Source organism: Pinus tabuliformis, chromosome 9 (genome assembly GCF_031772625.1).
Source record: "Pinus tabuliformis cultivar Carrire ecotype Pingquan chromosome 9, CPIR1, whole genome shotgun sequence".
Taxonomy (NCBI): domain Eukaryota; kingdom Viridiplantae; phylum Streptophyta; class Pinopsida; order Pinales; family Pinaceae; genus Pinus; species Pinus tabuliformis.
The window spans coordinates 1,260,389,272-1,260,415,878 of NC_142307.1; the positions used below are offsets into that span (position 1 = coordinate 1,260,389,272).

Sequence of the window (26,607 nt, forward strand, 5' to 3'; positions counted from 1 at the left end):
TAAGCATAGAGTCGATCAGAAGTTTCAAGAAGGGGATGAGGTATGGCTGTACATTAGTAAGGAAAGGATGCAAGGAGAAGGTAAAAAGCTGAAGCCTATTCATTATGGTCCATTCAAAATCCTCAAGAAGGTTGGAAATAATTCTTTTCAATTAGATTTGCCTTCCTACATGCAAATGTATTCTGTTGTCAATGTGGAGAATTTACGTTTGTATGAACCTCCTTTGATTGCTAATCATGAAAGTGTTGTTCAGCTGCCATCTATAGAAGATTTCTCGCCAGAATTCTTAGATGAGTTGAAAGAAGATACAATCCTTGACAGAAGGACACGCACTTCAAGGAGGGGCAATGTAGATTATGTTCGGGTTGGTTTCAAAGGCAGCAAACCGAACAAGGAAAAGTGGATGGAGGTGGGAAGAGTGAGGGAGCTGTACCCTCACCTCTTTAACAGGTAGTTAAAGGCTTTTGGGGTCCAAAAGCTTCCCAATGGGGAGGCGTGATCAGGTGCTCATGTCCTAAGTGTCGTAAAATGCTCAAAATTTAAAATGCTTAGAAGTAGTTTAAATTTGAACGACTGGAAAGTGCTCGTCCTCCTGATTCCGGTGCCGTGAACGGTTTGAAAAACGGTCGCCGTATGAGAAAGTTATGGCAAAAAGAAGAATTTCTCAGTAACATTGAAATTTTTGAATTTTTCAAAAAAAAATTAAAAAAAAAAAAAGAATATTCTACAGAATATTCCTTGGAATATTCCAGAGAATATTCCATTTGACCAGCCAATAGCAAGCTACCACGTGGCAGGCTCGGAGGCCGCCACGTGGCCCAGGATGACGTCAGCATATGTATGGCGTTGGTTTCGGGCAACCAATCAGAGGATGCCACATGGCAGGCCCAGAGGCTGCCACATGTCCATGGTGACGTCAGCAGGTGGTATGTGCTTTGTTTAAAATTTTGGTGGCGGTGTGGTTTGAACCTAAGACCTGTTGTCTCCAAACGCTATGTCTTACCAACATGCCACATGGGTCAGATTTGATATATTGGCGTAGGCAACTTCTTTTTTTGTGTAAGTCAGCTTTGATATTAACAAGATGAAAATATAGTACAAAACTTCTGCTTCAGCAGATTACGGGCCGCTAAGCAGTAGGCCTTACCACAGGAGACTAGAAGAGAACAGAGTGACTGAAAACTAGAGAAGGCAGAGTAACAGGAAACTGAAAGCCAGCACACCACGCAGGGCGGCATAGGTCTAGAACTAACAAAAGACATAAACAGAGCAAACCTGGACAGTGAACATATCAACCCGTTGAGAAGAGGAAAGCAGGGGTGGCAAGCCACGAGACAAAAGAAGTCCGCTGAGGACGAGGAGTCTGAGAGACTTCAATGCGCTTAAACATCTCCATGACCGGAGCAGACCTTGACATGTTGACCTGCCCTGGCTTGGGCGGATTGCCCTGCTGGTCTCCAGTCTGTTCTCCCTTCTGCATGTCTGAAGGCTTGTTGTCTTTCCCGATGACTTGTCGTAAAAGTTTAATCAGGACCGTGAGTTTCTTTTCCATGGTGTCGACCTGTTGGTGCAGTGCACTGAGCTTGAATTCACTGCCCTCCACTACCGCCATATGATCATGCGTCATGGTTTCTGCGAACTGCTGAAGCTTGCGCAGCTGCTCCGCATGTTCACCCTAAATATCCATTGCTTTTGCGAGAAGGGTCTTCATGCGCCAGCTCTCAGCTTAAGTTCTGACAAATTGAGTGGCTCGAGTGCTGAGAGTTCCAGGGTCCTGGATCCAATCTACTTCTTTCCCAATTTGCTGGTCAGAAAGCTTGATTTCCTCTTCCTAGACTATGGCTTCTAAGTCGATAATCTTACGCATGTTCCTTTGCGAGGTTCGCCTCTCATACATCTCTCTCACTTGTCGAAGGTCATTGTTGGCAGGTTTATTGCGGCTGCCCTCCCCTGCCATTGTGTTTCTAACTTGCCTAGCTTTATCCTGAGCTCTGTCTGCAGAGTGAGGAGGATCTCTCTTGCTGCACGCTGAAACAATGTTTTTCTTTTGGTGTTTGATAGTGGTTAAATAACGAATTTCGGGGAGATTACCGGTGTGTGATCGCTTATCTTTGTGCAACTTGCACGTCAGATCACCATAATTGCTGCGTGATGGAATTTTGGTTGGGTTGTGGAATAATTGTATCCCTTTACGGTCAGCGCTCCCTGCTTTCTCCATGTTTTGCCAAGTGTCCCTCTTCCTTATTATGTTTCGGCGGCTCATATCACCACAAATCATGAAACTGCACAAAGCTTTGTCACTTGCTTCTGTCATAGTTGCCCTCATCCCGCTTGTCCTTCGAAGCCTGCTGGAAATTAATGGAGCATGTCTAGTCAGCCTGTCTAAGCAATTATGGCGCTGAGCTATTCGACCCTCCGGTCGGACTCCTCTACCGTCACCATATCTAACCGGGAGAGTTGCATGCATTTTTCTCTTAATTGCGGGTTGTCAATATGCTGCCAACAGCTGTCCCACATTGTGTTGGGGTGTTCAATCCCATGATTTTCCAGGTGGTCAGCAACCGAATTGGCATTTCGCCTTACCGCCTGAAAGATGAGGCCTTTCATTTCTCCTAATAGTTTGGCAATATTTTCTGTGACATTGGACAGTCGCCAGTGTTTTGTGACTCTGCTGGCTGGCGTTCCCCTGTAGATTTTCCTGGCCATAGTTATGGCTACCTCTGAATCTCCTTCAATCACTGCGTTGCTTGTTTGGTTCATTCAGAGAATCCTTAGTCCTTTTTCCATGGCTGCAAATTCCATTTCATTATTGGTGCCTTCCCCTAGATCTTGACTATAAATGTGAAGTATTTCTCCTTCATGATTCTGGATGATTCCTCCAATGCCTGTCGGGCCAGGATTGCCTCTCGAGGCACCGTCAAAATTTAGCTTTAGAAACCCTTCCGGTGGACGTCTCCAGCCCTTTGGCACAGTGTTTAGGTTTTGCTGGCGCTCAGTGGATCCCAGGTTTTGTTCGTTGATCAGGTTGAAGGCGTTCAGAATTCTCTGGTCCTCGGCCGAAGCTTGGTTGTCAGGATCTGCTCTGCATTTTACCAAGATTAATTGACGAATGTTTTGGGTTAAGGTAATTTGCGAGTGCTCTATATTTCTGTACTCACTTTGAAAAATTCTTCTATTTCTTTCTTTCCATATGGTCCAAGTTATGAAGCCAGGCAGGACTTTCCATATACTGTTGATTCTTAAGTTGTTAGAGTACTCGCTTGGCCATTTCATAATAGTATTTTGAATGGATTACCTATCTCTGTTTGTTTGTTGCATTATAGTTTCCATCCCTCGCCAAAGGTGATCAGCCCATTCACAGGTGTTGAATAGATGGTTCATAGTTTCTTCAGCTTGATTGCACATAGGTGTCACACGGAATAAGTCGATCTTGCGGACAAGATAGACCTTCCTAGAATCTAAAGAAGACCTAATGACAAGCAAACCAACCAGACACTATCTTTCTCTAAATATGCTTTTATAAACAATAGCAAACAAGTGTTTTTAGGTCCTACCGTAGGTCCAACGCTAGCTTGTGGATGCCCTCGCTCCTTTGATCCAAATGAGCTCCTTTTCGCGAATCTGCAAACACAAACAAGGCAAACAAATTAAATAGCACCTGAAAAGCCAATTGCATAAAACATATTTAACATGAAAGTCAAGGAGTCCATGAAACAAATAACATAAGATACTTGTTGAGAAAAATGAGTTTGATTGTATTAATTCAAAAGAAGAAGAACTTTACAACCTTTGCCTTGACGCTGTACAAGCTCCTCCCAGGGTCCAGCAAGAAGTCTCCTCTACTTTGACAAGTTTCACTCACTCCCATATGAAACCAAAAAGGTATGTGATCTCTCCTCTTTAGGCTTAACTAGGAAGTCTTGATTTCACCAGCATTTACCCTCAAAAATGTTCAGCTTCTAACCTCCCTAGCAACCAGCCCAATGCCTGTATTTATAGTGCAATGGAGGGAGGTTACTAGGTCCTCCTTCAAAGGGATAAAGCCCTCCTTCAAAGGGATAGCTCCTCTCATCAAGGGATTAGCTCCTTCTCTTTTGGGATGCATGAACCACCTCAGAGCAAACAATCCACATCAAAATTCCTTCTAGAAACCTCTAGAATTAACCCAAAGTGAGTTTTTTTAAGATAAAACTTGCGCCTTTTGACTTTCACAGGGGTCCGCACCTACACCGTTAGGGACAAAGCGGGCAGGTCCGCAGCTTTTGTACACAGAAGGTGCGGGACCGCAGGTGACCATGAGAGAAAGTGCGGAACCAGAGTTACAATGATTTTTAATGTCTTTCTCTCATTTCCAAAGCTTGATTTGAAGAGCTGAGGTCTGAGACTTGCTTAGGAGGACAGTACAAGTGATGATAGACCCATACTAACTGCAAATAATCATGATGACGATATTTTTGTGTAACAGATTTCCCCCTAAAGTGCGAAGTCTGTAGTAGATGAGGATTTCTTATCATTTAGGAAGAGTGAAGTACTTTATCATTTCGAGGATCATCTTGTGGAGAACCCGGTTGGAACCTGTAAAAACATTCAATGCAAAATATATATATGAGATCATGTCATCGCTGAGGTAGGCATTCCCATGCTCAGATCAAAACTGACTAGAAAAACTAACTACTGCTCTGATACAGGAATGATCTTGTAAAACATCACAAGTATAGACTCATGTGGACACAGTATGGACGCAGCCATCTGTTTATGAATAGTCCATTATATAATGAATACAAAATTCCTTGCAGCCTGGATTGTGGAAACTAGATCCAGGGTCTTCATTTCTACTTCCCGAAACAGTATGGTTCTATCCATGCGAATGAATGTGTTGATGTCGAACATGGTAGAAACCACTTGATTACCAGTCAATGATGTAAATTGTTAATAAGTGTGAGAGAAACCACCAGTAATGTCAATGCCTCTCAAAGTACCCAGTACAGTCCATGAGATGTGAATAAATGTGTATGTCAAGCATGTCACGGAATCCTTTGATCGAAAGTCAATGATGTAAACTATCGTCAAAGGCGAGAAACCTGCCATTGATACATGCAGATCTCAAGGTACTGACGATTACTAGATCATCTTTCTAGATAATGAGTTGATGTCGATAGAAAGCGATCCGTCGTAGGCAAGCCCACAACACGAAATCATAGATCAAGATAAAGAAATTTAGTTGCAAGAACTGACTCAGGGATGGTCAAGATGGATGACAGATATTTTGCAGATGAATGGCTTATTGGTAGTGACTTCTTGAACACATAACAACACGACAGATGGTTTGGTGACAACTGACCCAAAGTTAATACCCAAAAACCAGCTGAAGACTTTCAATGTGGTTTGATCAACTGTTAGGCAAAGGATTTCCCAACCCAGATGAATGAAAGTGTCGTGTTCAAGAGTGGTTACAAAGTATGACAAACAGGCTCATTTTTCTCTCTTTTCCCCCACCATTTCTGGCAAGTACCTCATTATTTTTGACAAGCTTGAGGAGGATAACATTTGCTTGATTATAAGCTCATCCTTCGGATGAGTCCAACTTAGTTTAAATTCGAACCCTAAGAAGGAGTGGTTCATTCCTGTTTGTAATTGAACAGGTCCTTTACTGTGAAATTTTAACGAGTCCAGTATAGGAGAAACTCAGCATTTTCAATTTTAGAGAGTCTGAAAAAACTTAAGAAGACTCCAGGGTTGACCTTTTTCATAAATTTGTGTCTCCCAAGCCCGAAAAAGTATAAAATAATACTTGAGAGAACCGCTTGATCTTTTACGACCAAGGAGTACTTTTCGTCATTAGTGCCTTTGACCCGAAAAAGTAAAAAAGCGATCAATGACACATCGTTTTATAACCAATATTGAATTTGAAACGACAAAAATCCGGCAATCTTTTCATGTTTTTATGGTCGGAAAAGAGTTGTAAGGGAACCGTCTTTTAATTCCGTTTTAACGAGTTTAAAAGAGACACTCGGCAATCTTTTCATGTTTTAGGAGTCAGAAAATAGCTTAAAGATGACTCTACATGTTTTTCTGTTGAAAATGATAGATTTCGCCTGAATAATCCTTTATTCTGCACAAAAACACAAACATTACTCATACCTGTTTAAAATGGATAAAAACACCGCAAAATACCTTTTCAAAGTGAACCATAAACAAATTTGTGATTTATTTACTCAAAAAACTTATAAAAAGGGCCTTTGTCAATTCATTTTTACCGTTTGAGTTTGGGTGAGAAAATAGTGCTTTTGCTCATAAAACTTCCCGTGAAGATTGCGGAAAATCCAACCGTTGGAATCGACCGTCGTCTTCTCCACGTAATCCACATCATCCTACTCTTCATTTTTAACCATTTAATTTTTTGTTTTAGTCCTTTAATTCATTTTTGGGAGGGTTTTTAGGCGCAAAACCTGCGCATTGGGGCCCGCAGGTTTACCATTGCGGGCCTGCGGACCCCGACTTTTTCTCCATTGGGAAAAATCTCGGGGTCCGCACCTTCCGTGTAGACAAAGTGCGGTCCCACGCACTGTGTCTAACCTGGAGGGTGCGTACCCCGCTGCAAGGGTTTTGAACCCAAAAATTCTCAAAAATGGACCAATCAAAATATTTTCTAGCAATTTAATTAATCTTTATACTTGATGCAGAGAGTACATCATGCTAGATTGGCGTGAACGAGAGCATGAGGATGTGGATGCTGCCGCATGGAATCATCAGCCTTCACTTGATGCTTTGAGGGCGTGCGGACTGTACAAATTCTGGGCCATTCCTGGCATGAGGGCTCAGGTGGATTTCTTACAGTGGCTAGTTGACAGATGGAGCATACAGGACCAGTGCTTCTTCATTGTCAGCCACCAGCTCGAAATCGAGCCAGCGGACATTTATTTCTTGACTGGTTTGCCTAAGAGAGGCGAAGACTTGACTCTGCACGGGACTAGGCCAGGTGGCCAGTCTGTCGATAGCCTCCAGCTAGAGTACTGCAACAGCCAGGCTAGAGACAAAGGGATAGACATAAAGACCATATCCCGTCCTGAACTCATGGTGATTACATTCACTGTCACCAGACTTTGCGGAGCTGCCGCATTACATATTGCCACCAGATCCCAGATGCATATGGCAGTTGATTGCTTTTGAGGCACCATCTTCAACTGGTGCGATGCCGGAAGAAATGTTCCGTGTATTACGAAAAGCACCATCAGTGAAACCAATGTATGTTTGGAGAGGCATCGACATCTGCAATATCAAGAGTAAAACCAAGATAAGCAGGAATAATGATGAAAAAACACTCTCTAAGCTAAGCACACTGTTTAAACTAAAACACACCAGCTAGAAAGAAAAACTATCCTAACTAAAAATCTCCATACCCATTCTTTTAAGCATAATACCTCTTCAAGTAAAGGCCATTTCTGGGTTTACCCAAAGAGTCCCCATCAAAGTCTACCAATTCATAAGCCCCTTTGGCTAGCTTTCGCTTGACAACATAGGGACCATGCCACATAGGAACGAATTTTCCAGCACCCAATTTATCATTAGCTTGATCATACACTAAGACTAGATCTCCTTTCGAAAAATTTTGAGGGGTCACATTTCGATCATACTGAGCTTTCATTCATTTTGCGTGAGTCTCGATTGCCAATGCAGCATCATGTCGATTCTCATCTAATTGAGCTAAGTATAACAAACGCTTTTCCTCTTCGAAAGTGGCTGGAAGTAACTCGATGGCCATTTGCAGTGACGGGATTTCGCATTCAATGGGTAACACGGCTTCCAAACCATAGACTAGTTGGAAAGGAGTGAACCCTGTTGATGTTTTTACTGAAGTTCGGTACGCCCAAAACATTGAAAATAGCATGTTGTGCCAATTTGACCGATGAATCCCAATGATTCGTCGGATCATGATAACTAAAACTTTGTTGATGGACTCAACCAGACCATTCGCTTGTGGATAATAAGGGGTTGAACTATCATGACGTAAACCAAGCTGGCCTATAATTTCGGTCATCATAACGTTTCAAAAATGACGCCCATGATCAGTGATTATCACTTGCGGGACACCAAACCTAGCAATTATATGATTGAACACGAAAATTGCAGTTGTCTTGCTGTCTGCCTCGAATGTAGGCATCGCCTCGGCCCACTTAGTAAAATAATCTACCGCAAGGATGATATACGCATGCCCCCCGGCCGAGTGAGGGTTACATGTAATAAAATCGATACCCCATTTGGCAAAAGGACCAACGGATATTATAGGGTGGAGAGGAGCAGGTGGAGCGCACATCTTACGATCAAAAATCTGGCAGTTGTGGCATTTTCGGACCGCCGTAATACAATCTTTAAATAAAGACGGCCAGAAGTAGCCAGCGCGCAATATCTTTTGGGCTGTGGCAAACCTAGACATATGACCACCACACGCTCCAGAGTGACAGTCATTTAGAACCCTTTCAGCTTCCTCGTGAGTTAAGTAACGTCGAAAAACAGAATCCGCCCCGCGGCGATAAAGAGTATCTCCAATAATTCTGAATTGTTGGCACTGGAATCGAATTTTCCGACGTTCTGACCTTTAAATTTCTGGCCGAAAGGATTGGGTCTGGAGATAAACGATGATATCCCCATAACACGGATCTAAAGTGCTGATTAGAAACAAGGATTCATCCGCAATGGGCTCCTCCGCCACAGTTTTTGTGTCAGCACGCGGGAAGTCACACATTAACTCCGCAAAAACTAAAGATTTCTTAGACTTAGATTTCTCAAATTCCAAGTCGAACTCTTGTAGGATAACAATCCATTTAGAGTACTTGCCCCCTAGCAATTGCTTGGTCAAAATGTAGATCATAGGGTTGCAATCCGAAATTACTGTAGTTTTACGTAGTAGAATGTAGTGACGAAAACGTTGGACAGCTTGAACGGCTTCCAATGCCAATTTCTCCACATGTGAGTATTTTAGCTCAGTTGGATTTAACGTTCGACTAAGGTAATATATCACATGTTCAGTTCCTGATTCATCTTCCTAAACTAAGACCATTCCAATGGTGGAATGAGAGGCGGCGAGATACAAGAAGTAATCTTGGTTGTAGTTGGGAGGATGCAACAACGGTGCATGGGTCAACGCGTGTTTGAGTGCATCAAAAGATTTCTGAGCTATCTCATCCCAATAGAATTGAGTGTTTTGTTTCAACAACCGGGTGAAACCATTTGTAACCTCGGCGTAGTTAGGAATGAATCGTCGTAAAAAGTTTGCTTTCCCCTGCAAACTTTGGAGTTGGCGAAGACTCGAAGGAGGATGCAATTTGATGATAGCTTCGACCTTCGAGGGATCAACGCGAATGCCGGCTTTCGAAACTACAAACCCCAGCAATCGACCCGTTTCTATACAGAAGACACATTTGTGTGGGTTCAACCGAATCCGATAATGCCTACACCTCATAAATATTGCTCGTAAATGTACGAGGTGATCAGCTCGATGTAATGAATGAGCATGCAAATCATCGAGATACGGTTGCACAATGTGCTTGATGTCATGAAATGCATAAGACATCGCCCTTTGAAAAGTTGCTCCGGAATTCTTAAGCCCAAAAGGTAATTTGCAATAAGCAAATGTCCCCCATGGACAAATGAAAGCCGTTTTTGGTTGATCGACAGGTAGAATGTTGATTTGATTGTATCCGAAAAAACCGTCCATAAAGGAGAATATTTCGCTGCCGGCACAATCATCAATGATTTGATCAATATAGGGAGTTGGATAATTGTCCTTTGGACAGGCTCGATTAATGTCCCTATAATAGATACATATTCTTATTGTTCCCTACTTTTTGTTAACCAGAACAATATTCGATACCCAATCCGTTAACGGGATCAGATAAATGAAACCTGCTTTCAATAGTTTTTCAACTTCTGCTTTAATTGCAGTAGCTTTTCGTGGGTGAATCTGACGCAAACGTTGCCGGACGGGTTTAGCGTCCGGGTAAGTCTTGATCTCATGAACAACAATCGCGGGATCAATTCTTGGCATTTCCTCATAGGACCAGGCAAACACGTCACGGAATTCTTGAAATAGGGCCTTATACAATTGAATTTCGTCATCTGTATACGAGGCACCTATATGAATGTTCTCAACAATTCCGGGCTTAACCGAAATGTCAATAGGAATAGTTTGAGAGATGTTTCCCAAATTTAACTCTGAATCGGGATGTTTCATTGGATTCTGAGGTTCCTTGACATATTCAGTTGTAAAAATTGATGAGAAATCATTTTCAAAACGATCATCCTCAGGTAAAAACGAAGATCTGTGATGGAGATCTTCCCATGGTAAATCATCTACGCATAGGATTTCACGAATTTGCTCATCAGAGCGAACAAGTTCAGAAAACGTAGTTAAATCCGAGGTTGATGTGAAAAGTGATTCCTCACGGACCACATTCATTAAGTCATTTTCGGTTGAAGACAGGTCGGAAAACGACTGCACGGCTTCATAGGCAATTTCATATGGACTCAAAGGCATGGAATTACCAAATGAGTCTATCTCAGATTCAGAAGGGACGATCCAAGGACCATCATAAACAATGGTGTCTGATGTAATCATATGAATGGTTGCAAATGAAGATGATGCGTTGATTGGAGGAAAAGGAAAAGTTCCCAGTAAACCGACATCTTTAACTAATCCTACTCCAACATCCTTATATGGGATAGTCGTTTTACCAACATGCTGAAGACTCTCCGAAGAGGCTGGGTCGGATGAAAAATAAGCCAGCTGGTCTATTGTTACGATCTTTCCATTGTGTGGAAACTTTATTACTCGAAAGACCGATGAGACGACCGCTGTCATAGCGTAAGAACAACTTCGACCCAAGAGAAGGTTGTAGTCTAAAGGGGCATCAACCACCTCCACATCTAGACTAACGGTTTTTCCTTCAACCCCTATAGGCAAATCCTGTAGAATGCCAAAAGGATGAAACCCATGGCCATCAAAGGCCTTTAGAATCATCGGGGATTGATTTAGTGAAGGAGAACCAAGCGATCTCCAACATTGTATTGACATAATACACGTTGAGGCTCCCTCATCAATTACAGTCCGATGAATAGGCCTATTTTTGACTATCACTAGAATCTGGAAAGCCATTTGATGAGGCAAACGCGGTGTACTATTTTCTAGATCAAAAATTATTAGGTTCAGGTCCTGAACATTAACAGCTCCTATAGCCGACAAAAGTAATTTACGTTGTGTTGGGCATGATTGCAACACTTCCAAAGCCGACATTGCTGAGGGTGAAACAGCTAAATCCTCAACAATGTTATAATTCTGAGCCGCTCTCGCATGTGGATTGAAAGCTGACTTTCGAAGTATACCCTTGGTGGGCGGTTTGATTACCAAGTCTGGATTAGGTTTCTCGATCTGTAGTGGATCGGAACCAGGAGTTGAGGTTGATGGATTAGAATGAGAAGATTCTACTTCTTTACCATCAATAGGACTCTTACTACCATAATCTTGCGATCGAGTCGCAATCCTAACATGGGACATCATCAGTATGGGTTCTTCATTGGCACTCGAGGATGAACCTATCATCTTGTTGTCTTGAGCAGGAAAAGGATCCTTCAAAACAGCAGGAGTTTGGGAACCCTTGACAATCTTCGCAACCTCTGCACGATGAGGGCAGTCTCTTGTAAAATGTTCATCATCACAAATGAGACGAGGATAATGAGGTTTGTGCTTTTTGTCATTGGATTCCACCTTTTCAGGTTTCTCCTTTGAACTTTTGTCTGTTTTATTCTTCTTCTTTCCTTTCTTCTTCCCACCGGATTTTGATTTGGCTGTAGATGACTCTACAACGTGAATGTCGGTGGAAATCTCTACAGAAGAATCTCCTGTTGGGGAATCAGGAAAGGTTATGATAGGAGAAGAATTCTTGGAAGACTTCTTCTTACTTTTAGTGTTAACTGTGCCAATCATTCCATTAGCGGCATGAGATCCCGAAGGAGCTGCAGCGATTTGATTTTGCTTGGGAAGATCGGGGATTTTTTCATGTAACGTACCCGGCTGAGTATATACCAAGTCAAGGTACTGTGCTTGAGCAATGACTTGCTCCTCAGTAACCACTCCGGCTTTAGCAACATCTTCAGTGATCTTTGGCAACAAAGATTTTACAAACCATTCAGCCAAGATTTGATCCGGAATAAATACCTTCACTAAATGATGTCGACGTCTCCACTCATGAATATGATCTGAAATGTAAGTGGATGTCGATTGTTTTAGCGAAGTTAACAATTCCGTGCCATTGTCATATCGGACTGGCAATTGAAAATGAGTTAAAAACGAGGTAGCTAACTGACTAAAATTATAAAAAGTGCCTCGCGGTAACTCAATGTACCACTTGGCCACGAGACCAATTAGAGTGCGCTGAAAAAGTCTAAGATGGATCGAATCATCTGTGATGGAGTTAGACACACACCAGAGGTGGTAAGTCATCACATGGTTCGACGGGTCCTCTCCTGATTTACCTTCGAACTTGGGAATGTCACTAGGCAACTTATTCGGCATTGGCGGCCAAAAAAGAAGATAATTAATGGGATCGTTTGTTAGGCGCGACAAGTCAGGTAAGTCCAAAGTTGTGATAAATGGTAACTGCCGATTAGGATCCCTAAAACTCTGGGTCATGAGACCAGCCCCAGGAGGAGGATATCCAGGATAACTAGGAATGGGAATCGCGTTTGGGATATTGTAACCTCCTGGAAAACCAGGATTAACCGGACCGTACTGGGGTTGTTGAGGCTGTTGATAAGTGTACCCAGGATATGGTTGATACTAATAAACTGGCTGCTGGACAGCAGGACCGAATTGGTACTGTCCCTAGTACGGTTGATAGGTGAATTGTGGTTGACTTGTGACAACCGTACTTAAACCAGGTTGTCCTACAGGCATTTGAACCGAAGTTTGAATCGTAGATCCAGACAGTGGTAAAGATGTCTGAGGAGTAGATACAGGAACAGTAGAAACCGGAGCTGTCGATACTCCAGAAGTAGGTGGGGTAGCTTGAACAGATGCAGCGGCAATTGTAGCAGTCGTTTGAGGCGGAGTACGAGGTGTACTAGGCCCAGGCTGAGAAACTACCGAAGGTACAGAAGTTTGAATGTTAGACTGGATTGGTTGCTGGGGTGTACCAGAAACTAGGGGTTGTCCAGTTTGAGATGACAACTATACACTTGGCTGCAACACCTGTTGGTTTTGCGATGGATCCCACACTATATTCATTCCGGGGTACTGACCCATAACTGGTTGAGAATATTGAGGACCATAACTGGGTTGAGGGTAGGATTGATAATTGAAAGGTACATTTCCCGTTCCTTGAACATACGTTTGACCTTGGGGTGATTGGAAACCTTGGTTCGAGTATTGACCTTGGGGTTGATACCCTTGAGGCACATACTGATACTGGGGTTGACCTTGAGGTATAAATTGATACTGGGGTTGACCTTGGGGTACATATTGAGTCTGGGGTTGACCTTGAGGAACGTACTGTCCCGTAGGTATGTACTGTCCTTGAGGTTGCCCCCCAGATGCAAATTGTGTACCTTGAGGTTGCCCCCAAGCGTTAATTGAGGCTACCCCCCAGGCGGTAACTGGCCACCTTGAGGTTGAGGATTGGGAATAGAACCTGACATCATAAGAATGTCTTCTACGCTCAACAGCTTTGTACCATTCCTTCCAGTTAATAACCCTTGCTCAATGGGTTGAGGAGATGCTCCCAGAAAAGTACCAGAAAGAGACTGATACCCAAAGGGAACAGATGGACCGCCGTACAAAAAGGATTCGGGTGATTGAGTAAACATGGACGACTATCCTGATATATTTACGGGAGTATAAAAACCTCTAGCTATTGAGTGATAAGGAGCATGAGGTGGTGAAAAACTGAACCCTGAGTTTTCTAAATAATTAGTCAAAGAAAGATACCAAGAACTACTCCTAGGTGGACTGTAAAAAATTGATTCACGATCCCTTAGTTCAATGACAGGTTGATTTTCAGGGATAGGGATGCCTACTTCTTCTTCTTCCGGAGCAAGTTCTTCAATAGAAATAAGTCCATAAGGAAGATCTTGAGTGATTACTCTTTCTACCCTAGGTGAACCAGGACCACTAAAAGTTGGAGAAACAAACCCCGATGTCGGAGTAGTAGCAAATTCACTTTCAGGCTCAGATATTTTGGGTTCTTCACCTATATCACTAGTAGATGAAAATCTACCAGCGATTTCGGAGACAGACACTGACTGTGGATTATATTCTGCTACTGGCGTTTGAAAATCAGGATGTACAATCAAAGAAGATTCTCCTTCTTCCAGTGACCCAACTCTACTGTCTCTAGGAGTTACGAGGACTTTTAAGCCTTCAAGTTGGCTCGGTACTCCCTCAGGAGGTTGGCCCCGAAGTCTATGGGACTTCCTCAGTAACTCAGCCACGTTTATAATCTCAGGAGACTCGCCCCGAAGTCTACGGGACTGTCTTGGTAATTCAGCCACAGTTAAATACTTTTAACTACTTCACATGCAAACAAAGTAAAATCTCAATGAAAAGCACCTAAAGTCTCTAAAGAACCAAACAAATTTGAATCACACGCCTAAAGAATCTAGGAGGTCAAACACACACAAACAGTAACTTTCCGGACCGAAAACACTAGTTGGTGATGAAATCCAACGTCGCAGAGTTCAGTACAGAAATGGCGGTTGGAACAGTTACCCCGGCAACCTGCTTAATGAATAGACTGGCACAAGTTCCTCCACTTAACCGTCTTGAGTGAAGTGAACCCCCCAAAAATCCAAGTGAGTCTAGCCGACGTCTGCTCCAGGTACAGTGGGATCTTCCCACCACTGTCACCTCAAGAAGAGTCCTAAAGAATATGGCCACTAAGGTTACCAACTGAGACAAATACACCTGGGGAACAGTCTACGATCCGATACGCATGCAAGGGCAGAGTAGCAAGCTCAATCCCCTTGAAGGCTCCTTGACATAATCCAAGGTTTACCAACAAGTGACCCCAGGCTCCTCGACAATGGTTAATCTGAGGTTTACCATTTTTAATACGTGAATATCTGGCGTCGTTCCCAATGAGGAAGGATTGATTCCCACACTGGTTCAGACACGATCTCGTGCTTCTCCTTTAAGAGGAGCTTTCCCAGAGCATAAATGCAACAATTGGATTTCTTCCCTACCACAAGATACAGCTACTTGTTTGTTTTTACTGTCTTGGAGAGTTAATTACTCTCCTACTCCAAGACACTAGCCTAAGCTAAGTTGGTGTATCAGAGCCCTAGAAATAAAAATGTTACTAGGTGAATTTTACTTTAAGCGTTAATTTTAGTGGTTTTTGTTTAAGTCCAAAGGTGCGGAGATGAAACTCGTGGTATGAAGACTCGACTCAAAATCACTAAAAATGCACCTAAGATGATCTAAACAATATTTTTCTCTTCGATGAACTTCTAAACTAAGAAAGAGTTTGAGAATGCAAATACTTTGTAAACACAAATCTTTCTCAATTAAACAAATTAAAAGAAGAGCTTTTCCTTTCCAAAGCACTCAAAACGAGACAACTAGTTATTTCACAAAAATTTCTCTTTTTCGTTTCAAAGCATTCAATCACTACAAAAAACAAACTTTTTCCAAAAGAGATTTTTTATATATTTTTTTGCAACACACTCAAAACTAATGAAAATGACTAACTTTGAGAGCTACAAACTATAAAAACCTATTGGAAGTCAAAGCCTACTAAAAGTCTTTTTAAGGATGTTTTACTCAGCTAGATGCAAGCTAAGGACTAATTCATGCAGAATCACAAATCAGTCAAGAAAAACCAATTTCGTTTTCTTTTTGAAAATGAAAATCCAAACTCTCAAACACAAGCTTTTCGAAGTTTTGTAAAGAGAAAACTCAAAGCAGATTCCTCAAACAACAGAGATTTCATTAATGGTCAGACTCATAAGAAAGCTGGTAGACACTAAGGTGATCTGAAGTCCCTACAGCCTCTAAGCTCAAAGCCACTACACAACCAAAATGAAAAACAAACCCAACAAGCAAAACTCCTAGGAATTTCACCTAAAACCCTAACACTAACGAAATCAATCCAAGGAAAGTTTTTGACAGGGTACACGCAGGTCTGGGCAATGGCTAAAACCTATAAACAAATTCTAAAATGATAAAAAAGAGAAAAATTTAAAATTTCTCAAAATTTTGATAGGGTACGCAGGCAGCCTGTTTACACAGGTGCGTTCACTCTCTGTGCACAAAGCAAAAGCGCTTACAGGTACGCACTGTGCTTAACTCAGAGGGTGTGTACTTCTCCCAAAACTATGAAAAATAAAAACTAACTCAAAATTAACTAAATCACCCAATCCCAAAATCATCAAGCCAAAAACAGAAACAAAAAATACAGTTTCTCAGGTCAAAGTATAAACAAGGAAAACAATCAAGTCCCCAGCGGAGTCGCCATTTTATCACACAGAATAAGTCGATCTTGTGGACAAGATAGACCTTCCTAGAATCTAAAGAAGACCTAATGACAAGCAAACCAACCAGACACTATCTTTCTCTAAATATGCTTTTATAAACAATAGCAAACAAGTGTTTTTAGGGCCTACCTTAGGTCCAACGCTAGCTTGTGGATGCCCTCGCTCCTTCGATCCAAATGAGCTCCTTTTCGCGAATCTGCAAACACAAACAAGGCAAACAAATTAAATAGCACCTGAAAAGCCAATTGCATAAAACATATTTAACATGAAAGTCAAGGAGTCCATGAAACAAATAACATAAGATACTTGTTGAGAAAAATGAGTTTGATTGTATTAATTCAAAAGAAGAAGAACTTTACAACCTTTGCCTTGACGTTGTACAAGCTCCTCCCAGGGTCCAGCAAGAAGTCTCCTCTACTTTGACAAGTTTCACTCACTCCCCAATGAAACCAAAAAGGTATGTGATCTCTCCTCTTTAGGCTTAACTAGGAAGTCTTGATTTCACCAGCATTTACCCTCAAAAATGTTCAGCTTCTAACCTCCCTAGCAACCAGCCCAATGCCTGTATTTATAGTGCAATGGAGGGAGGTTACTAGGTCCTCCTTCAAAGGGATAAAGCCCTCCTTCAAAGGGATAGCTCCTCTCATCAAGGGATTAGCTCCTTCTCTTTTGGGATGCATGAACCACCTCAGAGCGAACAATCCACGTCAAAGTTCCTTCTAGAAACCTCTAGAATTAACCCAAAGTGAGTTTTTTTAAGATAAAACTTGCACCTTTTGACTTTCACAGGGGTCCGCACCTACACCGTTAGGGACAGAGCGGGCAGGTCCGCAGCTTTTGTACACAGAAGGTGCGGGACCGCAGTTGACCATGAGAGAAAGTGTGGAACCAGAGTTACATTGATTTTTAATGTCTTTCTCTCATTTCCAAAGCTTGATTTGAAGAGCTGAGGTCTGAGACTTGCTTAGGAGGACAGTACAAGTGATGATAGACCCATACTGACTGCAAATAATCATGATGACAATATTTTTGTGTAACAATAGGGCATATGGAAGGGCCCTCGAAACCTTTTTTGCGCAGGTTCTCCCAGGTGAGAGTTTTTCATCGCATTAGGAGCCAGAGAAAGGTTTTTATTTTAGGCCAAAACATGGGATCCCAGACCTTGTTACTCCATTGCATCACCTCCACCTGCTCTGAATGTTCTAGTTGCTCTCTGGCCTCTTTGAGAGTGAAATTACCACTCCCTTTCATACCCCATCTCAGCATGTCGCTCTCTGTGGTCTTTCTGATTTTTCATTTGTTTAAGTGGTTTAGTAGATCCCTTGCATTATTGTTTTCCTCAATTGGGTTTTCAGTGTCCTGGAGTGTCCATTCTCTCCATTCCTGGTCGCAGCTGCTAGGACTCCAGTAGTGGTGGACGGTGAATTTTCCCCTGTTCTGGCATTCTCTTTTAAAATCTTCGAGCTCTGGTTTTTCCAGCTTTGGGAGTTGCTACCAAGCATCTTCCCAGAAGAGGGCGGTTTCCCCATTGCGGATTTCCCAGAAACTATGGTCCTGAACTAAGTTGTGGTTCCTTCTAGCTAAATTCCATATTGGAGAACCCTCAGGCACTTCCTGTATCCTTATTAAGTCCTGTTCGTTGCAGTTGGGAGTGTATTTCTCCTTCCAGTGTCTGGCCCAGGGTAGATTGGTTTCCTTCAGCCAACACCACCACAACTTGGCTCCGCATGTCATATTGATGGTGTAGGGATCAATTAAATTTAAGCCACCTGCTTCTTTTGAAGTGCATAATTTGTTCCAGGCCACCAGTGCCCATTTCTTTTTCTCAGCATTGCCACTCCACAGAAAGGATCTTTGAATAGCTCTAATTTTCTGAAGGATTCCGCTAGGAGCCGGCATGATGGAAAGCATATACTGCGGAATGGCCTGCAGTATTGCTTTAGTGAGGACCAGTCTTCCAGCAAAATTAAGAGCCCTATGAGTCCAATGCTTACATCTTTTCTCCATTTTCGCTAAGATTTTTTCCCAGTGAATTTTTTGCCAAGGTTTAGTTGTGAGCGGGGCTCCCAGATACTTAGAGGGTAGATTGCCTTTTCGAAAGCCAAGAATGCTGGATAGATGGTTCTGGATGGCTAGATGAGTATTAAAGAAGAAGATAGTAGATTTAGCATGGTTAATCTCCATACCTGAAGCTTTGCTGAAGAGGTTTAGAATGTTCTTGAAGGCCCTAGCTTCTTTCACAGTTGGAGTGCCATGGAGCATTGTGTCATCTACAAACTGCTGGTGCGTAATTGCAGGTATGGAGGGGAGAGGATGTAAGCCTTTAATTTTCCCTTCCTCCCTTGCTTTGTGAATGAGCCTGCTAAGCCCTTCCATAAGGATCACAAAAAGGAAAGGGGAGAGAGGGTCTCCTTGCCTGATGCCTCGGGAGGGGGAGAAAGGTGCAGAGGGGGAGCCATTGACCAATATGGAAAAATTGGTGGATTTGATCAGAGCAAGGATCCATTTGTTCCATTGCTTGTCAAGGCCAAAAGCATTCAGAGTGGCCTCCAGATAATTCCAGTTGACTTTGTCGAAGGCTTTGGAGAGATCTAGCTGCATCAGCATGCCTGGTAATTTCCTTGTCTGCAGGGTACGAACCATCTCCTGAGCTAAAAGGATGTTGTCTAAGATTTGTCTGCCCTCCACGTAGCCTGACTGCTCTTCCGAGATTAAGTTAGGAAGAATAGGCTTAAGTCTATTGGCTATAACTTTAGATATGATTTTATATATCACATTGCATAGAGCTATGGGTCTAAATTTTTCTGGGGAGTTGGCTTCTTCTTCCTTAGGAATTAGAGCAAGGAAAGTGGAGTTCAGGGATTTGAGAATGGAGCCGGAGCGTCTGGAATCTTCGACAAATTTCCATACCTCTATTTTAATAGTTGGCCAGCATGATTTGTAGAAGTTTATTGTAAAACCGTCAAGCCCCGGTGCCTTATCATTTGGCATACTCTTGACAGCGTGTTCCACCTCCTCCATCGAAACCTTTCTTAGGAGATCTGAGTTTTTCTCAGAAGTTATGATGTGGGGTATAGCTTGGGTTAGTTCCTCTATGGCCTCTGATCTTTCTTCCTGCGTTTCCTGAGCTATATGCTTGAAGTGCCTGGTGAGAAAGGTTGATATTTCCTTGTGATTTTGAAGAGTTTCCCCTGCTTCATTGTTGAGCCGAAGAATTTTGTTTGCCCCCCTGTAGTCCAGCGTCGATCTATGGAAAAACTTGGTGTTTTGTTCTCCCTCCTTTAGCCATTGGATCCTTGATTTTTGTTTCCAAAGTGTCTCTTCCTGCTGGCAACGGAGTTGCCATTGTTGCATCAATACCTTCTCCTGTTCTCTTGAGTCTTCACTGCAGTTCCCCGAAGCCCAGTCTTTATGAATTTGATTTAACTTGCCTTCTATGATGTTCTTTTCCTGGAAGATGTTCCCAAATCTGGCTGCATTCCAATCTTTAATTCTGTTTTTGATGTGTTTTAATTTGCTTTGGAGCTTGAACATTTTGGTTCCTCTGATATCCAATGGTTCACACCACCATTCCTTCAGTAAATTTGCAAAGTTGGGGTGAGTTAACCATAACTTTTCAAATCTGAAGGGCTTGTTTCTAGGGGTCCCTAGGAAGGCTGCCTCCAAAGCGATTGGCCAGTGATCTGATCCTCCACTGGGAAGAATGTCAGAGTCCACTGTTATTCCTTCGAGTAAAATACTTTCCGAGATCAGAAATCTATCCAGACGAGAGGCAATCCGCTTGTCTCCTCCTCTCTTGTTGTTCCAAGTGTAGGAGCCATTTTTGGGAAGGATGTCTACTAGTTTGGCAGATTCTATGAATTCAGCAAAGAGTTTCTGTATCTTTGTTAAGCCTACTAATTCCTCCTTTCTTCTCTAGTAGAGAGGTTATCATGTTAAAATCCCCCCCCATGATGATCTTTGAGGTTGGGTGTCTAAGCTTTAAACTCATGAGAGAATTAAGAAAAGAGAATTTGTCTTCTAATCTTTGTGGTCCATAAACATTTATGCATAGGTAAGTTTCAGAATTACCTGTCATTTGAACTTCTGTGGTGATGAATGATCGTGTAGCTTCCATTGAGATGATGCCTACTACTCTGGTGTCCCAAAGAGTAGCTATGCCTCCTTCCCATCCTTGACTGGCTACGTCTATACATTCTATAGGTTTACCTAGCCTTTTGCTGATGTTCTCCATTTGGTTAATGGCACATTTGGTTTCCTGTATGAACATAATATCTGGCTTTTCTTGTTGGAACTTTCTCTTAAGAAGTCTTTGTTTGGCTTGGCTATTGAGCCCTCTTGCATTCCATGAAATGATTTTCATTTATAACTAGATAAATTATTGGTAGGACGGGAAGGCATTTAGAGCCTTCATTTTACCTGAGTTTATCATTAGAATCCCCAAGTCATGCAGTACCTCCCCATTTGTTCTTTTGCCTCTTCTCTTTCTTTGCTTCCGACCTGTTGGATTAAGAGAGATGCTCTTTGAATGATTACCTGTGCCTTTTGCAATTCCTAATCTCCTGTTTTGCCTATCTAGTTCTGCTTTTTGTCTTGCGATGAAGAGATCACTGATCTTCCTTATTTCTTCTTCCGAAATATTTCCAACCCTTGAGTTCTCCAATTTTTTTCCATATCTGGGAGGTTCACCCCTTCCTTTTCTAGAACTTCATTGAGCTCCATCTCCTCACTACCCCTATCGTTGGTTAGCATATCAGTATCTTCATCACGCTCGTCTTCTAACTCTTGCATTTGGACTTCTGTTCTGATTATATTTTCCTCCCCATCCTTTGTTTTGTGTCCTAGCTTGTCTTTTGGTTCTTCAATAAGTTTTGTTTCCCTGTTTGTTCCTTCTAAATCTGTATCGGTTTCCAGAATGCTGAAGGTGTTGTTGATGATGCCTGGGCCTGCCTCTGCTCTGTATATTCTTTTTCTATTAGCTCTTTGTCTTGTTTTTGGCTTTGTGAAGGCTTCTTTGCTCTTTGTTGCTTGCTCTGGTTTGTGCTCTTCCCCTATTCTGTTTAAAGGGCATTCTCTGACAAGGTGTCCGTGTTCATGACACCTTCTGCATCTAAAGGGGATTTGTTCATAATCGATGGCTTGATAGTAGTCCTCATCTCTGAATTCCAGCCATAGGCCTTCATGCAGGGCTCCTGAGATGTCCATCTCCACACAGATTCTTGCACAGGAAGTGTATCTTCGTTGCATCGTTGCTTCTGAAGCTTTGATGAAGGTTCCGAGACGGTCTCCTATTTGCTTAAGCGTCGCGAGTCCCCAATAGTCTATTGGAAGGGAGAATAGGCGGATCCACACAGGAACCTGTGTGAATGTTTCTTTTTCAGGCACAAAGTTTGCTTTCCAGGGTCTCATGTAGAGTCCTGCTGAGGCAAAGAAGTATGGTCCTCCATCGAGGACTCTATCCTTGTCCTCTAAGTTCGTAAAGACAAAACTAAAAAAACCCTTTGCCCCAAGGTGTAGTTTAACATCACCTTTAGGTTTCCAATGTTGCTTGATCCATTGGCAGAGCGCTCGTTTTGTTGGCCACAGTCCCATGAACTTGCATATTACTGCATGTTCCATCATGTGGTCTCTATAAGCTTGAATGTCTGGATCTGAGAAGACCACTCGGAGGGTTGCATTTTTTTTCGATTTTCATGCTCCTTGCATTGCCTTGTTGGAGCTGGGGTTTGAAGCCTTTGCTCTCTCCTCTTCCTCTTGAGGGTGTTTCTCTGCCCCATGTTCCTCTTCGCCTTCTGTTTGGGTTATTATTGGTACTATGTCTCTTTGGCTTGCATCTACTCTTTTGTCATTATTCTCCTGTCCATTGTTTACTTTTTCTTTCATCTTTGGGTTGTTTCTTGTTTCTTTTTGCAACTGTTGTGTCCTTTCTCTGCTGGTTCCGTTGTTTTCCTTATGCTCTCCATAACCAGTGATTTTAAATCCTTCCTGCACTTTCTGTTTCTGCATTACTACTTGCTTAAAGGATGGGGTCCCAGTGGACCCCCCGTTTACCATTTTTCAGGTCAGTCCTCGACCTCTGTAAAGTAAATCCACTAATCTGTCTCTATGTGCCTCCAGAACTGTTGATGAGCCTGTAAAATTGCAGCACCAAACCCTAGACCTCGAAGCTCATGCTACTCCGTAGGCAACTTCATTTGAACATTGAACTTTGAATGGGTGGGTACCAAAGGGGGCTAGCCCCTAAGGGCCAACCCCCATACCATGCGACCTCGGGCCCAGAACCTAGGGCTTAAGCCCCAACCGCCAGCACAATTAAACAATCAGCGGGCAATCCGAGGTAAACCCCAAACCGCCGAGAACGTTCACATGCGCATTGAAAGACACTAACAGTTAGCTGGCAGTCATGGTCATTATGGCTGTGTTTGGCAGAGCGCGCCAAATTTGGCGGCTGCTCCATATTTGGCGGGCCTATTTGGCCGTAACTACAGTTAGCTGGAGTTTTTTTAGGCCAAACTAGAGGAAATCTTTAATGGGCCATAACTTTGGCTAGGAAAGGTGGTTTTGGACGAAATTTTTTTTTTTATTCTGGGTATTTTCGACCTTCTGAAACCATTGGCACAGTTCTTACAGCCATCTGAGGTCATTTGTAGAGGTTTTGGAGCCGTGGAAGTTCTAGGAGCCACCAGGGCCCAGTATTGGGAAGACTGTATAGGGTTGCAGGTATCCATTGGAGGTGAACCAGTAGTCAATCCTGAAGGATTCAAGTGTTCTGAATCCGTTTTTACCATCTATTCCACCTGTAGATGCTTCTATTCAGCTGTATATTCAATTTGAGCATTTAATTAAAACAAGGACAGGCCCATTTGGGAGCCTTGGACCCAGCAGACGTAGCCCAGGAGGGGTGAACTGCTTCATCAACTTCTTTTGCATCTGTGGTTGATTTATTTTGCAGAACAAATTCGTTTTAGTGTGTTAAATAGTAAAAGGAAATAAATCTGCTATACTTAAATGGGTCATGAACAGCTGAAAATTTCATTTGTTTCTTTTCTGCAAGACATGGACATCTTTTAAACATGTATATTTCTGAATTGAATACCTTGCAAACAATTTACAAGTAGTTTCAAATTCAGATCAGTCATGACCCTGGCCTTTGCATTTTATGCACCATACTTCCTTGCACGCCTCTGGCCGCAGTGCCCTATCCTACTTCAAGCTTTGCATTTCCAAACACAGATTTTGTAGTTGCACGTGGATTTGTTGAACTCCCAACCCAGGGTCTTGTATCGAGGTCTCATGTAATCTCATTGCCATTTCCAACGCTTCGGCCTGGGTAGAAAGTTTTTGTTGTGACAGCGTTGTCCTCAAGTTTGGTGTCAGAGATGCTACAAACCATGCTCAATGTTGTGCATCTGTTAGCGTCATATTGGCCTTGCGAATCGTATTCTTTAGCCTTTGGTCCAGATCCCAGGAGGTCTCGCCCGGAAGCATCACGATATCTTTAAACTCGATGATTGACTGTGTCTCTGATTTTGGCCTGCTAAATTATCTGTTCAACGCATTCTAGATCTCTATTATCCTTGCATTTGGGTGGTTGTTAGAGTGCTCAAATATAACTCAATCTTATCTCCTTAATTTAAGGGATAACTCTTGCATGACTTCAGAAAGACTTCTAACTTGAATTTCTCCAACTAATTAATTTAAAATAAATTAATTAATTATTTCCAAGTAGTTGTTAAGACTAAATTTGATTTTAATTCACAATTTAATTCAAGGACAAATTAAATTGGAATATTCTTGTTGCCATATTTCAACACTCCCTCTCAACAAGAAAGGTATTATCTGCCACCTCGATCCTATCTGTATGGAACTTGAATTTACACTTTGACAATGGCTTTGTCAAAATGTCAGCATCTTGCTCCTCTGTCCAAATATACTGCAACAACATGATTTGGCAGTAGTTATCCCCATACTGCCAAGCTCATCTCTGCAGGTGGTGAGCTTGTTCAGATATGTGGAAATAGTATCACCCTTCTCCATCTTGATTCTTCGAATCCTATCCTTGAGTTCCAATTTCCTCTGGTCGCTACTATTCTGGTAGAGGTCCTTCAATGTCTTCCACATTGAAAATGGAGTAGCCTTCCCATGGAGACTCGAGAAAATATGGTCTCAAACTCCCTCAAGGATGATCCGTCTTGCCTTTTCCACACACTTCTTCCACTCAGGAAACTCTTGTCCATTAGTTGAAGTTGGCTTTGTGATTTCTTGATCAATGAATTCCTTCAAGCCACTGTCTTCTAATACAGCCTCCATTCTATCTGTCCATGCTATGTAATTCGAGCTACCTTCCAGGGCATACTCGAGTCTCAAGCCATAGAACGCAATTGGCCAGCCTTGAAGTATGATATGAATTCGATTTTCATCTGCAACCCTGAACTTCAAACTTCAAATTCTCTTCTCAGTATACTGTTCACAGTTCTGATACCATGTATAAAATATTTGATAGGTTAACCCGATAATGCAATATAAATCAAATCAGAATACTATAACCTACTTCTACTATCAATTTTCGGAAGCTTAAAGATCGAGCTAAACAATATAACTAGAAGAAGAAGAATCAATGGCACAATACACATGAAAATACTTTGGGGAAAGCCTCAGCTTAAAACCCCACACTATTGTATTATCATACATGGTGGAAATACATAGGAATTATACAAAGCCTTAGCTCTCACAGCTAGCCATATCTCAGTACAATCCTCACAGATGCTCACAGGTAATCTTGGCTCCTATCCAGCTTTCCTCTCTGCCGTTTAGCTCCTATTTCCTTGTGTTGTTCCTTGTGGATGATTTTCCTATTACCAAGTGGAAAACCAACCTTCAAAACTGCGCAATCCTCAAGGATGAATCCTTGACTACATGCATGAGTTTTCTCCATGAGAAAAAACATGCAACTGATAGTACATTGTCCTTGAACATTAATCTCAACTGGGTCTTTCTCAGAATATACATGCATGAGTTTCTGATGAGGGAATCTTTAGTTAACTAGAGTAGCACTAGTTGAGTGCATTAATGCATCAACTGACTGTTAACTCACTATTAGTTCCTCAAACAGTTTGGAACTAATTTAACTGGACTTAACTCAGTAAACTGAGTTAACTAATTACAACTCAAATATAACTCAATCTTATCTCCTCAATTTAAGGGATAACTCTTGCATGACTTCGGAAAGACTTCTAACTTGAATTTATCCAACTAATTAATTTAAAATTAATTAATTAATTAATTCAAGTAGCTGTTAAGATTAAATTCGATTTTAATTCATAATTTAATTCAAGGACAAATTAAATTGGAATATTCTTGTTGCCATATTTTAACAATAGTGTCGATTGCTTCACGTAGTACCCATAATTTTATTCATTGTAAGATAGCCAAGGAATTGAATTGCTTCCTATACCCAGTACAAGAGTGTCAAGTGATGGTTGCAAATGGAAGAAGTATAAATTTCTCTGGAAAGTGCCATAATATCAAGCTAACTATGGGTGAACATGTATTGAATAGTCCAACTCTCTCCATTCCAATGGGTGGTGTTGATGTTGTACTAGGATTCCCATGGCTACAATCTTTGGGTACAATAGCTTTTAATTTTCAAGAACTTTCTTGAATTTTTTTTGGGAAGGAAAGGAAGTTGAATTAAGGGGTATTGCAAGGAAACCAAGAAATATAATCAGCTCTAATGGCATGAAAAATCTTGGAAATAAAGAATGAGGTGTAATTTCACAATTATGTCCACTAGAGGTTCAAACATCGAAATCATCTATTTCTCCAGATCTACAAAAAGTCTTGGACAATCATTCCAAGGTATTTGAGACTCCCTAAGGCCTCCCACCTATTCATGATGATTGTCATGCTATTCATTTGATTCTAGGAAGTGTTCCTCTAAACATCATGCCTTACAGATATCCCTATGCCCAAAAGAAATGAAATTGAACATATGGTTGTGGTGTACTATTCAACAACCCCCAATTTTTATATAAAAAATTTTCCTATGAAAATAAATTATTTAAAAATAGGGGCCCTGTTTTA

At 41.9% G+C, this 26,607-nt stretch overlaps 1 pseudogene; it reads left to right on the forward strand.

The window, feature by feature from the left end:
- Nucleotides 1-22,547: 22,547 nt before the first annotated feature.
- The window catches only part of LOC149153121 (glucan endo-1,3-beta-glucosidase 8 pseudogene), an 11,802-nt pseudogene continuing 7,742 nt past the window's right edge, over nt 22,548-26,607 (forward strand).